The 16,748-nt window shown below is 44.1% G+C and overlaps 1 protein-coding gene across 2 annotated transcripts in view; it reads left to right on the top strand.

Moving 5' to 3' along the window:
* Positions 1 to 16,748, top strand: part of sema4c (sema domain, immunoglobulin domain (Ig), transmembrane domain (TM) and short cytoplasmic domain, (semaphorin) 4C) — an 84,300-nt gene that overhangs the window by 12,058 nt on the left and 55,494 nt on the right. Inside the window, exon 2 of one of the 2 annotated variants that reach the window (XM_068566273.1) lies at positions 15,911 to 16,035. The exons of the other annotated variant lie outside the window; for it this stretch is intronic. The gene's annotated coding sequence lies outside the window, so the exon portion shown is untranslated. The remainder of the gene's footprint in view (positions 1 to 15,910; positions 16,036 to 16,748) is intronic. 2 annotated transcript variants of the gene reach the window in all.

The following is a 16,748-nucleotide window of genomic DNA, read 5'->3' as shown; positions in this document are numbered from 1 at the left end:
TAGATAGATAGATAGACAGATAGATAGATAGATAGATAGATAGATAGATAGATAGATAGATAGATAGATAGATAGATAGATAGATAGATAGATAGATAGATAGATAGATAGATAAATAGATAGATAGATAGATAGATAGATAGATAGATAGATAGATAGATAGAAATGGGAGAAGCAGTACAGTAAAGTAGGAAAGGCAAGTGTGAGTCGTGTCAAATTGAGGCCACTGAGTTAAATCGCCTCCCCTTTTTAAAATTCATTGACCATCCATCCTCCGTCTCTCCATCCCTCCATTCCTCCATCCCTCCTGTCCGCTCATATCTCTGCGGCTGAAAAGCTCTGCTTTGTGTACCAGGATTAAATTCCTCAAATTTGTCTTTCACTCCCTGTGGGAGAGGAGCACGCTTTTTAATTAATTGATTTTGAAATTAAGTTAGCTGCTCTATGTGTGTTCAGTGCGTGTGTCTGTGTGTTGAGCAGGATGTGTGTGTGTGTGTGTGTGTGTGTGTGTGTGTGGCAGAGTGTTTCTTTCTCTCTGTCCCTCTCCAACACTTAGTCAAACAACTAGCCCCACCCCTCCACTACGGAGTGTTTTCCAGTATTCATTTATCTGTGCCTTTTGAGCTTATCTGTATTCTGAGAAGCTGCCAAAATGTAAAATGAATTACTTGTGGGGGGGTTTATGTTCTGGTCTTTTTCAATGTATTTACTCTTTTGTTTTTGAACAGATAGTGAGCTTTACACCTTTAGACAGAGCCAGGCCACATGTTTCTTAACGCTAAGACGATCGGCTCGCTGTCGGTTGTTTCATCTTACTCTCAGCAAGTAAGCAAATAAGTGCACTTATCCGAAATGTCAAACTATGTACATTTAATAAATGTGTGAAAGTGGCAAGAGACAACGCGCATGTGTGTATGCCAAAAAAAAAAAGACTTCTGGACACAGTACCAAAGGGAAAGTGCCTTGATAATAAGTCAGTGCACAATGTTACAGTTGGCTGACACTGATAAAAACAACAATATGTTATTGGCAGCCGTTTAAAAACTCCTCATGTTCACACGCACGCCACCATTGTCACGGCATGGTCACTGGACGTGGGCACACAGCGGCACGGAGAATAAAGTCACAACAACACACGCACGCGACATGTATCAGTGTGGAAGTCTTTCAGCGTGACTGAAGAAGATATACAACTCGGAATTTATTACAAACGCAACAAAATGTTTATTTAAATTGTTACTCTGCAACACATCAGCACCATAATGACACACTGTGGAATTTTTGTTGAACGTGCAACAGCCACAGTTACTGCTGCGGGGTCACTGGCGTTGAACAGATTCAGACTTGACAAACAGTGCTGAGCTGCTGTGATAAATGGTAATCAGAGCCAACATTAAAAAAAAAAAAGCTCCCCGCAAAATAATGATATGCTTCTATAGCTCTTCAGCAAACTACTTCACCTGTTGGACCCCTTTGTCTTTTTCCCAACCAATACCTGCTGAACATTGTAGTGTTTACTCCAGCTGGTAAAGTTAATATTGTTATTTTAAAGTCTACATGTTAAGTCCTTAAACCCCCCAAGTGTAAAAGCCTTACAACTGAAAACTATACTGACTAAATAGGTAACGTGTTAGCTAAAAGCTAACACGTTACCTAGTTCCTGCCTTCACATCCCAACACATTTATTTTGTGTGACGCCCAAAGTGTCAAACTATCAGGTGTATTTAGCACAAGTTTTTAAACTGTTGTAAATGTACAAAGTGGAGCAGAAAAACACAATAGCAGCTGCATTAATCGCTTCACCTCTGGCCCAGTTTGACAAATACAAACATCTGTAATATAAAATCATAGGCGGGCAAGTCTAATGTGAGGGATGTGCCCGTTAACTTTGAGACAGGTCTGTGAGTTTTCACACTCCGTCATAAGATCAGTGTGAGGGTGTGAGCTGTGTGTGTTCATGTGTGGGCTCTCTCTTCGGCGGCGGCTTTGTTCAACAGAGCTGCTGTGTTGCTGAACGTCTCTCTGAAAAGCGTCCTCTCTGGAGCTGCGTTTGCCAGCGGAGCGTGCTGCCTCAGCGCTCGTACCGTCAGGGTTGTGTTGCTCATCAGCGGGCGGCGTTGTAGCCTCTGCGTCACAGTGCTGGTGCTGGATGTGCTGCATGTCGTCAGGCCTCGTCGTCTGTCGCAGTGTGTGTTTCTTTGTCTGTGCTCAGGCGCGTGTGTGTGTCTATCTGTTTCTTTGTGTCTGTGCCAATGCCTCATGTCGGAGACGGTGTGGCTGTTTCTTTGTGTCTGCATCTTTGTGTACGTGTGGTAACCTGTGTGCATCTTTACGTCTTTGTGTCTGAACGTGTGTGTGTGTGTGTGTGTGTGTGTGTGTGTGTGTGCCTTTGTCTAAGTGCTTTGGGTCTCTTTTTCCTTTCATCTTATTAATTATGTATAAATATATATCTGCTTATTGTGTGTGTCTGCATTTGTGTTTGTGTTTGTGTGTGTGTGTGTGTGCGTGTGTGTGTGTGCGTTACCACAGCTGTATGACAGACAGAGATCCTGCTAGACTTTATTTACAACATTTACTAGAAACTCTGCTGGGTTTGTCTAAGCTGGGAAATTAAGATGTGTGCGCGCACAAACACAGACACACACTGACGGGACTGACTCACAAAGGCACCACAGGTTTGGGGAAAAAGAGGGTGTGTGTGTGTGGGTAGGGGCGAGCTTTGCTAAAATCAACAAACACATGCGCTGTAGCATTCTGACACATTCATACACACTGCGTTCTCAAATTTTCTTGTTCTGTCATACATACTGCGTCACACCTCCCACACGAAAACACAATGTTAAATCATCCTAAACACACACACACACACACACACATATGCACACACAGACACACACACACAATACTTTAAATTAGTATTAAAACATAAAATGTTTGCAGCTGTGATCTATACCTCAGATACCTTATGCACACACATGCACACACCACACACACACACCCTCACACACACACACACACACACACACACGGACACACACACACACACGGACACACACACAATCACCTGAGAAAGCACACCAGGCTGTTGTTACTAAACTATGAAGACATCATTGTCTATCTCTGTCAGTGTGTGTGTGTGTGTGTGTGTGTGTGTGTGTGTGTGTGTGTGTGTGTGTGTGTGTGTGTGTGTGTGTGCGCGTAGTGGCAGCAGTTGGAGTGGGTTTATCGAATTATTGGTTCTAGCAAAGGCGACGTGGGATTGGATTCCTCGTCCCTCATTTAAATGAAGGGATTGCAGAGTCAACACTACTCAGACAAGAGGGAGAGAGAGATTCAGGGAGAAACCCACCTGAAAAAGTTAAAGGAATCATTCAACATTTTGGTTATAAAAAAGGAATCAAATGACATGAATAGACATCATTCTCCCTCGCTCGGCTGAAGTAATTAAACCAACATGATACAACATGTTAATTCTGTGTTGTGAGTATTTTTCAGAGCCAGATGTGTTGTTTTCTTCTGCTTTCAGACTTTATGCTGAACTCAGCTAAACACATCCCAGCTCCAGCCTGGACCAATATTTTCAAATTTCCTGTCTCATGAAAGGAAGCATATAAGCGTGCTTTCCAACTATTTAACTATTTCTTTGTCGAAGTGGTAGTTCTTCCTTTTGCTTCCCATCTTTATGATAAGCTAACCGTCTCTTGACTTTTCATATTCAGTGTACGGACATGAAAGTGGCGTCAATCTTTTCATAACTCTTTGAAATGAAAGCGAAAAAGTGAATTCCCCAAAATGTCGTCTTATCCTTCAAATAAAAGTAACTGAATTGAGACAAAGAGACAATGTCAGGCAGCTAAATAGACAGAGGGAAGAGAAGGGGGAGGTGGGGGGGCAAAGAGAGAGAGAAAATGCCAGACAGACTGAAGAGAAAGAAGGAGGCAGAAATAAATGAACGAATGGAGTAAACTCATATAGAGCAAGTGGGAGCCGGAGAAGTGTCTGAAATGATGAAAGAGAATCAAAAAAAGTGAGATAGAGTGATGCAGACAGGAATAGGAAAGCAGCGAATACGGCAGATAAAACAGACAGGGCAGGGAGAGAGAGTGTGATCGTTGTCGTCTGCCGCTCTCTGACTTCTGCTCGTTGACCACAGGCCTCCTTTTGCACTTCATTTATTGTCAGACTTCATTTGATTTCTTTGAACCGCTGTCATTTTCCCCCCTCCCTGTTTGCCACCCAGGCACCCTGCCGCTTTTGTTTTTCCATTGCAGCAACAAAATGGCCTAGTTCTTTCCTCTAACCTTGACTTAAAGGGCCAGGGAGCGCACTTTTTCTCTTTCTAGAGTGTTTGTGCTGTTGAGTATTTATTTGTATCTTCTTTTTTTTAATATAGATTTTCCATTACTGTAGAAGTGCTGTGGTCAGCTTTACTTTTGGATCTGTTTGGATCTGTTTACCTCCTTGACTTTTATTTTCATCATCTGTGAATTCTGGAACTTGTTTCCCTGAAGCGTCTCCGTATTTGTCCTAATTTTTAGATAATTCAATAAGTAAAATAACTAGCTGTCTCTGGACCTTTCACACATCCAGCGCGCTGCTCGTCTGTGTAAACCGTCAGCCCACCACTGGGTTTGGTTATGGGCAGATGTGGCTTCAATTTGACTGACTGAAGACATTTTTTCCATCTCAAAATGAGTGCTGAGCTTTTGATTCGAGGGCTGACAGCGTGTGTCGGCTACCAGTGAGCTTCACATTCATTTGGAGGCAGGTTTGTTTATGCTGATGTTATTCAAAATGGTCTGCAATTAGTGACAGTTGATGGAAAGTTGAAAAAGCTCCCCAGCGACAAAGCTGCATGTGATGACAGTTTGTATGAATAAATTGTGCGTTCTAAAAGCAGATCTTTAGGTTTTGGTGAGAATCCAGCTGATTTTATTGAGTCTCCGTCTGTGATTGTGATGTAGATTAAATAATGATTTTTTTAAATGATTTTTCTCTGCAGCCGGCGTGATACTTGCCATAAGGAGCTTCTAACTCACCTTAAAGAATTATCTTTGTATGTTTTTTATTGGATGTTGCATGTGTAGAGCTAGCGTCAGAGAGTAAGAAAAAAAAAAGAAAGTTTTGAATCCATTTTGTTCTTCAGCTATTGTTCCATGTTTTAATCCTGAATATCCAGCTCAGGGGTGTCAAACTCATTTTAGTAAAGGGGCCACATGCTGCCTATTTGGATCTCAAGTGGGCCGGATCAGTAAAATCACAGCATAATAACGACAATATTTCTCTATGTTTAAATCATAGGTGAAGGTTTTTGGGTGATGAACCTTATTTTAAGGTCTTCCAACAATTAACTAGAAACATAAAGACCAAAAATTCAGACATCAGCGCACTGTTTATCTACATGGGCTCTGCTCTCCAGATTCCCTCGCTTTTTGACACGTTTGTGACGCCACTTTCATGACGTGATCCATTTTTAACAACTTCCAAGACACTAATATCAGTGCTCACATTAGTTGTGACTGTGGATCAATGGTTTGCATGTCTGTCTTACAAGCAATGGATCAAAAAAGAAAAAGTTATGGTTTTAAATCGATTTTTTTTCTGCCAGACTGGACCCCCTGGCGGGCCAGATCCGGCCCGCGGGCCGTATGTTTGACACCCATGATCTAGCTGAAGTGCTGGCAATCTCAAGCCTTTCCCCACTGCTACTTGAAAGAGCGAATGAATCCTCACAACATTACAGGGCGAGCATTCTACCCATATCGAACGGCCGGCAACTGCATTTAACGGGCAACATTACACTTTAACACGGTTTCTCACTGTCCATTACCACCATTGATTCCAGTAAAGCTCACACTGGAATTGGATAAGATGTAAGTGAGCCGGTTGGAGTGGAGAGCTTCACCTCGTCTCCTCCGGTCCTGACAGTTTAAAGCACATTGAGCGATTGGCTCCCGGCCCGCTGTGATCTCATGACGACGTGATATAATCCTCGTCGGTCGTGGTGTCTGGGCTGCCAGTTGTTTACCGTTTACTGAGCCGCACAACGCGGAGATGAACATAAATTCCTGGTGTCTCATCACTTTCATTTTGGAACGATCATTGACTCGACATCTGTATCTACATAAGAAAGCGAGCGTTTGGTGCAATAGCAAATGTAGTCTCCCTCAAGAGCCTGAGGACACTTCAGTTCTTCTTTTTGGGAGAGGGGAGTGTCACAAGATGTGACCCACGCTGTAAAAATAGTGTTTTGAGACGTCCACCGGCTTCAGAGGTCTAAACGTTGTATTTTTAACAACGCCGTGTGCTCAGACCCGGCTGGCCACGTTTGTGTTAGTGCCCTCACTCTCGGTGTCATCGCCCCAGAGAAGCACAAATACCGTAAAACTGCTTCGTAGGGGTGGAAAAAGAGATCGCTTTTCAACCGAACGTTAATGCAGCCGAACCAGAGCCAATTGTGTAAATCAACCAGCTGTTCTGCATTTACTGAGCAAGAGGATCCTCTGATGCTGAAGTGTGTCACATGTTCTGCTCCTGAGCTCCCTTGAAGAAATGTCACGGTTTATAATCCAGCCTAACACCAAATGTACATCACGTAATAAATATCTTATTGTGATTATACAACAGGGAACCATACTGTGTGTCATTCATACGAGTGATTAAACATACACTCAGTTCATAAAGTTTGTATGTGTTTGTTTTACTTGCGCTTTGCTTCAGCAAACACTCTGAGTTATGTAATTCATTCCAGAAGAATCCTCTCGAACACACTGCATCCTGGGATGTTCTGCGTCTTGTGTTTGGCAGCAGCACCAGCAGTTTGTTTGGAATAACTAGAAGAAGAGGCATCTTGTTTAGCGCGATAGTGACAGCCGCAGTGGCTTGAAAAGGAAAAGACTGCCACCTACAGAAGCTTGTGCTTCACTTTAATATCAAAGCTAAAAATATGTATCCATATATATATACATCATGTCGGCTAATGATTTCACTGAAGCAGAATCCGTCTTCGGCTTTTTCACTGCATGGGCAAACACAGCCCCTTCCTTCATTTAAATGAGGAAAGGCTTTGGCAGCACTGGGGTCTGGAGGCAGAGCAGCTCCTGCTGAAGAAACGGACCAACCCGGCTGCACCAGACTGTCGAGGTGAAGACGGAGCTGGACCTGAAGGCAACACTCTTGACTTACAGCTTCCACCCAGACTTGTGCTCCTGAGGTGTGTGTAGATCCAGAAAGTTTAAGCTTGTTTATTATACATCTGCTGAAATTAGTTTTCATTAGCACACGTAAGGGACAGACTTAGCCCACGGCAAATGATGGATCAGATCAGAAAGAAGTAGAGGACGCTGTTAGCTAGAAGGGCTACCTTGCTTTGTCTGCTGCTGCTGCTCTTTCGTCGGCTTTGATGCAGATTTGAGCTCCTTTTCCTCCGACTCCCTCACACACTGAACACACACCTGTCCTCCACCCTTAAACATGCCCTGTAGAGAACCATCCCTCTGCTCCTGTCAGTGGGAACAAATGAGCCGCGGCATGCTTCTTAGTGTGTCGGTGTGCGTCTCCTCTGGCCTTCCTCTCTTTGGCTTTTCCCCAAAAAACAGAGACTCACACACATACACACACACACACACACACATACATACACACACCTGTTCTGCGCTGTTACCCTCTGACAGATCACTGACATGCCGTGTCTAGGCCAACTTACACATTCTGTGTGTGTGTGTGTGTGTGTGTGTGTGTGTGTGTGTGTGTGTGGTTACAGACAGACCCCCCCCATCCTCCTCCTCTACCACCACCATCAGTCTGGCGATTGCCATTTCTCAAGGAGCTAAGGGAGGAAGGGAGGGTGGGGTAAGGATAAAGGGAGGGTGAGGGCCTTGATGTGAGTGTGTTTGTTGTCAGAGGGCTTATTAATAAAGATGACCCGTGTGCTCCTTTTTCTCCTTTATTTATGTGTCTCCACTCTTTGTGGCTCCTTCATCGAGCATCAAATTATTAGTATTTTGAGAAGAATAACTACAATCTTATGTATTCATATATCCTGTCTTCTCTTATTCTCTTTTATCATCTTGTGACAACAGTCTGAGGTTGTTGCACTCAGCTGCACAGGCTCATAACGCGTCTTTGCGTGCACGCAGGCTCATCTGTGTGTCTGTGTGTGCACGTGTCTGTGTGTGTGTGTGTGGGTGTAACAGGGATAATCCGTCTTGATATAACTCCTTTGTGTCTCAGCGTACGTGGATGTGATTATGTGCTTCATTATGTCGGGCTAAACAGGTTGAGTCCACTGTGTGTGTGTGTAGACGTCGGTTACCTACTGTGTGTGTGTGTGTTACAGAACAGATGTCCTCACAAGGATAGGTAGATGAATAATTCTCTTCAAAGTGCAGGGTGTTTCTGCCTGTCATCGCTCCGAGTATGATTTGGTTAAAGGGTCAGTTGACTTGTAGTTTCTCTCCGTCCATATATTTGCTTTCTGTTGCTGTGGTGGCAGGATGCTGTGTGCAAGATTCAAACAGCTTCTTCAGCATTTTCCCTAGATACTCAAGATGTAAAGCAGTTTTCCTGTAAGAGCATTTTGGAACTTGAGGAAAATGAAGCCCCAAAATACCTGCATGGCTCATGACTGTATCACTACAGGTAAGGGAGATCATATGCACTTGTTCTTTGGGTGAACTGATGCTTTAAAGATTAGGATGAGCAAAGTTGGGCAAGCATGATATACTGTATACAGAGTCAGGTTAGGTTGGTGCAGACGTGGTCAGTAGTGGAAGGTGATATTATTTGTTTGGCTGTCGAGCTCCCCTTTGTATTGGTCCCCAAAGGCCGGAGCCGCCGCCTTAGCGGGACAGCCAGCCCTGCGATGGGCCCCCAGGGGTCCTGGCAGTTACCATGGAGGGGGAGGGTGGCCCTCATTTCTGCCCTCTCTCTGCCTCACCGCGATGAACACAGAGGCCATTAGGGATAAGGCCCTCCTGTAGCCTGGGAGAGCCACGTAATGAGATAATGCATGGAGCTCCCGCTGTTACTGTCAGACACACACACACACGCACACGCACACGCACACGCACACGCACACACATACACATACACATGCTCGCGCAAGGACAAATGTGAGTTTTCACACATGCGCATTTTGAGCTTCACAAACACGTACACGGCCCAATGGAAATATGCATGTGATGGATGAACACACACACTAAGAGGAGTAGATACATGAATTGATCCATGCTCACATATATTAACCTTCCTCTCCGTCAATAATCCTCCACCCATGTAGGGTTCCCTGGCTATTTGCTATTTCAGCTGCGGCTCCGAACCTCAGCCAGTTACATTTTGTTGGACAGACGGCAGCAGCAGTGAGAGGAAAGCTAATGAAACAGGATATCCCGGCCTCTGGTTATTCCACAGGAGAAGAAGAAGAAAAAATACTCTGGCTTTGACCTTGATTGAGTCTATAATATCGCAGAGTATGCAGAGAGCTGTATGTTTACCCGGTTTACTTATTCAGCACCGGCAGCCACCATTGTTCTTCAGGGCCCGAGCGAGACCTGAAATACTGCGTCCTCCCCCGCAATGGTTCAGGGTCTTCTTTAAGGAAACACTGAGTCAGAAGAGGTCGGTCGTCTTTGTAAAGAGTTCATTCACATGAGTCACGACCAGTGCTGTGAAATTACAAAGAAGAGAAATACTTTTTCAAGTGTACTTTTAATGGATGCTTCTTTTTTCTCATGCATTTAAGAAAAGAAAAACATTTCTCCAACAGGCCAGAAAGCCATGGAACTAAGCCGTTGCAGGAATGGGTATAGGCAACCTGCAACCAAAGAAGCAAAGAATGTGTATTATAGGCTTTTATTATCGGTAGAGATATGGCATCAACTGAGAAATAGAGAGAGAGAGATAGAGAAAGAGAGAGAGAGAGAGAGAGAGAGAGAGAGAGAGAGAGAGGGGGGGGGAGAGAGAGAGAGAGAGAGAGAGAGAGAGAGAGAGAGAGAGAGACCGGCAATAGCAGACAGTCACTAAAAGGGCTCGTTTTGCCACTGACTCAGATTTTAATATAACTTTTACAACAACAACTTTTACCCACAGAGAGTGTTATTGAGACTAACCGAGTCTTGCTCATATTGAAATCTTGCGACCTCGTCCACATTGTTAAAATTCACTAACTATTCAGCATTGACGTCGGAAATATTTGAGATAAGCCGACGCTTTGATTGCTCGTCCTCCATTAGAAGCTCCTCTCTCCAACTCTCATCTTTCCAGTGTTGTCGTCTGCAACACTGCAACCTGTATTTCTAGATTTCAGAACTAGACTGAAAATACTGTTTGAGGTCGAGATAAAAGTATGAATAGTATGTCAATAACTTTACTTTATTTATTTATTTGCGGTTCATGGTCAGTGTCCAGTATTCATTCTCTTTGTAGCTTTATTTTAGTATCCACAAGAGAAAGAAAGCTCTTCAGCTGCTGAATGCTCCATTGTGTTCTCAATAGCTTGTTGCTATCTGTGTGTGTGTGTGTGTGTGTGTGTGTGTGTGTGTGTGGGTGTGTGTGTGTGTGTGTGTGCGCGTGCTGTTTGGTGCTAGGCAGGTAAAGTTTCATGTGTTTAGCAGAGCTTAAAATAGCTGCCTGATGAAAACAGAGGAGGCGAGACCTGGAATGGTGAACCAACACAGAAAAGTGGACAGCGGCCCTTTTTCAGCATTCACATTATTATCTGACATTTCACAAGATGGTAAAGTTGACTTGTGTTTTGACACCCAGAAAGAGTATGCTGGGAGAAAAGCAGAAATCCGGAGTGAAAGTGGTCCAGGGAAAAGCCCGGCGTGGAGCGCTTTCATTAGCAGGTCGGATTTGTCCGGCTTTACTCCTTTATGGGACAGATATTGGGATAAATCTCCTCACCACTCTGGGCCTCGTTGTGAAAAGGCCACAGCCCAAGCCAGTGCTTTACAATCACATCCTCCCTCTTATGTAAACAGATGTCTCATACACACACACACACACACACACACACACACACACGCACGCATGCATGCACACGGAGCACTCACCCCAGCACCTCATTTTGCAGGGCTTTCCTCTTCTCATGCGCATACACCCCAAAGCTCAAGAATACTACTAATTCAGTTGAATGAACTCTCTGCCCTCATGTCGGGATTTCATCCCTTTTCAACTTTCAGAACAGATCAAGTGTTGTGAGTGTGTGATAGAAGCCGTTGTGGGATGTATTGACTAATGTTTCCTCGGTTTAGCTCACACAGCGAGTGCTGCTCGGTGTTTCGTGTCCGTGGAGGCTCCTGTGTGTTCTGGCACAGTGAGAATAATTATCACGGCTCCTCAGATCAAGCCCGATATGTTTCGCCAAAAGCATCCGAAGCGGTCAAGCACAGGAAATGAATGGATGATAGTGGAAAGGTCCCACTTCACTGAAAGACAACAAAAAAAAAAATCCCAATCACTTTATGTGTCGACATCAACAAAGGCAGAGTTTGGTTGTTGTTGTTTTTTTCTCTTCTTGTCACGCTGCAGAAACAATAGGACTTCGAACCCTCTCGTTCACGTTTGCCAAAAACTCGGTGGATGCGTTCTGACCGACTGCAGCGCCAGAGGCTTTGATAGCATCTGGGCTGTGGGATGCAGCTGCAAAGTTCAGGAACTGGCAAGGGGGGCTTTTTCCTCTGGTACTGATAATGTTAGAGCAGTCATGAAGTATAAATAGTGAAAATTTGTGGGCGCAAAACCATTTGCCGTTTATTTTTCTGACAGAAAGATATTAGAAGCTTTAAAGGAGAATAGGCAACTCTTTATTTAAATAAATTATTCCCAGTTTTAGTCTGAAGTCCAATCCTTCAAAGGCTATTTGGCAAACTCAAAAGTAATTCTTATTAATGGTTTACAACTAATCTATAGGTTGAGTAAATTCTTAACTTATAAAAGTGGTATCAAATTCATCATTGATCTAACGTCAGCCATCTTCAATAATAATCGTCTAAACCCCATATCTTTCAAAGCACATAAAAGGAATGGTAGCACAGAGCAGAAGCAGTATTTCACACACAGGGCAGAGCACGGAGAAGACAAATGGTGGACCGCCAGATGAATATCAGTCATTTCATACAGCACATTGAATAATCGATCTCTCAGTGAAATATGGATGGACGTCCCTCATGAGGGATCTCAGTGGCAATTGACTCTGTCGTGCCTCGGCGCTGATAATGACCCCAGTAAATGGCGACCACCTCTAATTTTAGCTCGTAAATCACAACCAGTGGGTAACAGGCCGCACTTAGTGGGGTCACAGTTTACGACCGAATCACTCGGAACGACAACGACTGTAAAGTCAGGCTTTGCAGCTTTAAAGGGGTGCGAGTGGTGGAGGTGGTGCTGGAGTAAGAAGGGGGGTGCAGTTGATGTTCATTGCCCAGATTTCACTGTGACCTTGGCCAGATGTCCACCAAGATGGTGTGTGTGTGTGTGCGGGTGTATGTATCTGTGTGTCGTCAGCCACGCTTTCAGAGAGTGCTCGGCGCTAATAGGGACTGGCAGGCATTTTGTTGGGCTTTATTGCCACATGCCTCTTCCAATCCAGCCGCTGATTAGAGCTGCCATTACTGGCACTCGCACGCACACACGCACGCACACCCGTGCACTCTTACGAAGCAAACCCACACACCTTGGCACAGGCTCAAAGCTCGGGCCTTTGTATGCCATTAGCATCCCGTCGCGTTGTCGTGCGCAGCGATCAAACGGAGCATCGAGTTGTGCCTCTTGTCGAGGCAGATTCGAGGAAGTGACGGGTACATCGTCACTCCACTTTTATTCTGCTCATCAGGGTGCTGTCAGCTTAGACAATGTCAAATTTGGTGCAAAGCAATTATAGGTCCGGGCTGTCACAATTGGGCCTGATGGAGAAGGCGCCTCCACATCAACACACAATCAGGCACACTCTGCCATGCTCACACATGGCGTGGGTATACGACACATCCACCCACCCACACACGTACACACAGACACACACTCACACACACACATGTATGCATTTACAAAAAGCACGCAGGCGATTAGCTTAGAAAGTACAGGTTTAAACTGTTAGTCACTGCTGATTCATAAGCGGCTGGCTGGCTTCCACACAGCTCCTCACTGTGCTGCCTGTCAAGCACACAGGCAGCCAGCAGCTGGAGGTGTGCGTGTGTTCGTGTGTCCCTGTGTGTGTGAAAGTGTGTGTGTGTGTGTGTGTGCAGGTGTTCACGAAATCCTGCTACTCCCCCCTCCACAACACCCACTCTTCCTCCTTTTTCAGCCTTGTGTGTGTTTGGGTTTTTGATATATGTAAGTATATGTGTGTGGCAGTGGTTTGTGTGTTAATGTGCTAGCGTGTGTGTGTGTGTGTGTGCGTGTGCGTGTGTGTTTGTCTGTTTGTGTGTGTATGTCTGTGTTTGTGTGGAGCCTTGCAGGCTTTTGGCTGCTGTGTTCCCCTGGATGAAACCAATGGAAAGCTGAGGTCTGGATGACTTACTTATTTAGGAAAAATCCACCAGAGATGGCCAGTGTGCTGCTGTGTTGTCACATAGTCGTGTGTGTATGGGATGGTGGGGGGGCACAGCCAGTGGTCTCAGTAGCAGCAGTATATTTCCTTTCGGGGAGATTTTTTTTTCCAGCAGCCTTTAAAGTTTTTTTGCCGCTGTTAAAGCTTCAGCAGACACACTGCCGGTGCGGTCCCAGGTGGAGATGCTGAAGGGTTAAACACTCCACCAGAAGCAGTTAACACACACACACATATACACACAAATACACAATTATATGGTGGGTGACTCATAGTCGTGAGGTTTCTTATTAAGTCTAAATTCACTTTCCAGCGCATTTAATTAAACTAACTCAATTTTTGAAGGACCTGACATCAAATTGATTCTTACGTAACATCCTTTTTTTTTATTTTATTGTAACCATCAAAAGAGGATTCATCCCGTCTTTGGTTGCTCGCTTCAGAAACGCATGAAAAGCAGGCCAATTGAAGGTTTCACATTGTCACTGCCCAGTGATGAAGGATTAATTGATTTCTTACGGGGTGAGAAAATCCTTCTACTTCTTTGGATAAATAGGCCATTTGAAACATGAAGCGCTGTTTGAGTTGAGTTTGGAGCTACTCAGATTTTATTTTGCTTTCATATAACAAGGGCATCATGCTATTCACTTAAATTTGCCAGAAGTCTAAAATGAGAGACCTTTTTCAAAGATTTCTGATTTCTATAACAGGGTTTTATGGGGTTTCCCGCGTTCAATCAATAAAGTCTGACGGACGTCACGGCTTTTGCAGTCGATATATAGTGCAGGGCAGTGTGCTCACAGTGTAGCAGGTTTTCCAGTGTCTAGTTTATTGACAGCAGGGAATGAACTATGATGTGTCCGAGGTTTTTTGTTGGCTTTGTATGCGCCCTCTGTGTAACAGGCCCATAAGTTACAGACAGTATCTGCTTGGTTCTCGGCGCTCTTATCTTGATTAGTGAGCCATTGACGTTGACATGAATCTAAGCGTCTACACACACACACACGAACACACACGGCCAATCCAATCCAATGGGTGTGAGCAGCTTTAAGGGTTCAGGTGTGTGTGTGGCTTTGTATGCCAGAATGTGTGTTTCAGGTCCGTATTAGGACCCAAAACAGCAATTATAAGGCAAGCCAAGGCAATGGCTGCATCATATTTAACTTTGGTGAGCTTTGGCACGTGGGTTCATGCCATTTGTCATTGAACGGCAACATAGATTTTTTTCAAGGGAAAGGAAGCTTTTGTAGCTTGTTGGCTGTTGTTGTGTTGCATCATCCCCTTTTATACAACCTTCCCATTACATAACGTTCCCCGCAGTTGTGAGACAAGAGTTAATTGTACAAGATGTTCTAGATAGTGTGAATGGCCACTTAAACCACTTGCAGAGGAATTCGAGAACGCACTAATGTTAAATGGTAAATAGACCTGTACGTGCATAGCACTTTTCTAGTCTTTCAACCACTCAAAGCACTTCACCACAACATCATTCATCCATTCACACCGATGGCTGTGGTTGAGGTGCCACCTGTCCATCAAGAATAACTAACATTTATACACCGTATGCACAGTTTTGTTGTATCCTTTATTAATCCCACAGTGAGGGAATTATTCACAGCTAAGTGGGGGTTCAGTGTGATGCTTGAGGACACTTTGATAAGCTGGAGATCAGGAAAGCTACCTTGTGGTTTTAGGACAATCACTCTCCCCATGAGCTACATGCAGCCGCCCTTAATTTAGGGTTAAGTGTCAAAGGACACATCGACATGGGCAACCTGAGCCGGGGATCGAACCTCCGATCCTCTGATTGAAGGACTCACACTGAGCCGCAGTCGCCCAGCGCGTCCTGTTGCGTCACCGGCAAGAATGAAACAGGAAAATACGTCCGAGCTCCCTTTGTTCCTCTGTTTTCTGGCAAAGCTCTGTCAATGACTTTTGAACATTATGAAAAGGCCAATAGTTACAAGAATGTCAGACATCTTGTGTGATTTGGTGTACATAATGGCATCTAGTGGAGCACGTATTAACATTTTAAACCTTTAATAAAACTAAACAAAAATGTAAATGTTATCTTAAAACCACAGCTCCCATAGAAATGTACCACTTCATTACTTTGGTTCTCCATCATGTCCCTGTCTGGCTGGCCAGCTTCAGTAGTTCACCAGCTGTCTGTGTGCATGGAAGCAGCACAGTTTGTATGTGTGGATACTTATGAGTGTGTACAGACTGGCGGCCAGGTCTTCTCTGAGAGAGACATTAAAATGATGAAAGCAGCCTTTGCCAATCTCACGTGGACGTATTTGCACACGCACACAAACATCCACCCCCGACACTCATTACCCTTCTCTTGTTCTTCTCCTTTAGCCCGATGTGACCTTCATCTGAGTCAAGTGTCTCGATTCAACATTCACAAAGACGAGAGAGGAGAAAAAACACCAAACATCTGAAAGGGAGATCAAGAAGACGCGTGAGGGAGGACAAGAAAACAAGTAAGGAAGAAAAATCTGAAGAAAGTCTGGAGAAGAAAAACTGTGGTATCTTTTCTGCCTCCTCTGAAAACCTTCCTCAGCAAACAGCAGCACTGTTACTGTGAATGAAAAATGAAAATAGGAAGGAAAAAGCAAAACCATGCTGGAGGAGGGGTGATCGTTTTCAAAACAGGATGAGGAAATTACAGGCATTTTCAGGTACTCCTGGAAAGAAATTAGACTGGAGCGAGACAAAGGGAAAGCAGTGGAGAGCTTGCTTGAGCCGGGAGATAAGAAGAAAGCTAACAAAAAAGTTGAATTTGAGTAGGATATTGGATTTCAGATTTCAGGGCATTTTCCTTCAGAAAGATGCTGAAGGTTATGAGGTTTGAGAATGTGTGTGTGGCACGCTCACACCTTTTCCTCTTCCTCTTGTGAGTGTATGGGAGGCAGCCATATTTTGCCAAAGGGTAAAAGTTGAAAAACAAGGAAGAAAGGATCGAGGAAGAAAAGGGAAACATGTGAATTTCTGCTCTGCCGGTAGCAAAGTGAACATGACCGAATGTGCACAGGATTTAAAGTTTAGTTTACTGAAAATACATCTTATGATTTGCGTTTCGATAGTTTTAGTTTCAATGCATCTAAATATATGATCTAATTTACACTTCATCTCTATATTTATATCTCGATTAAACTTTAAAAAAAGATTTTTAACACTAGATATCAAAAGTTTA

This window comes from Clinocottus analis, unplaced genomic scaffold (assembly GCF_023055335.1).
Source record: "Clinocottus analis isolate CAN_PGR_092001 unplaced genomic scaffold, fCliAna1.0.p SCAF_7, whole genome shotgun sequence".
NCBI lineage: Eukaryota > Metazoa > Chordata > Actinopteri > Perciformes > Cottidae > Clinocottus > Clinocottus analis.
Note: the sequence above shows the minus strand (reverse complement) of the source record. Positions and strands in the feature narration are given on the sequence as shown.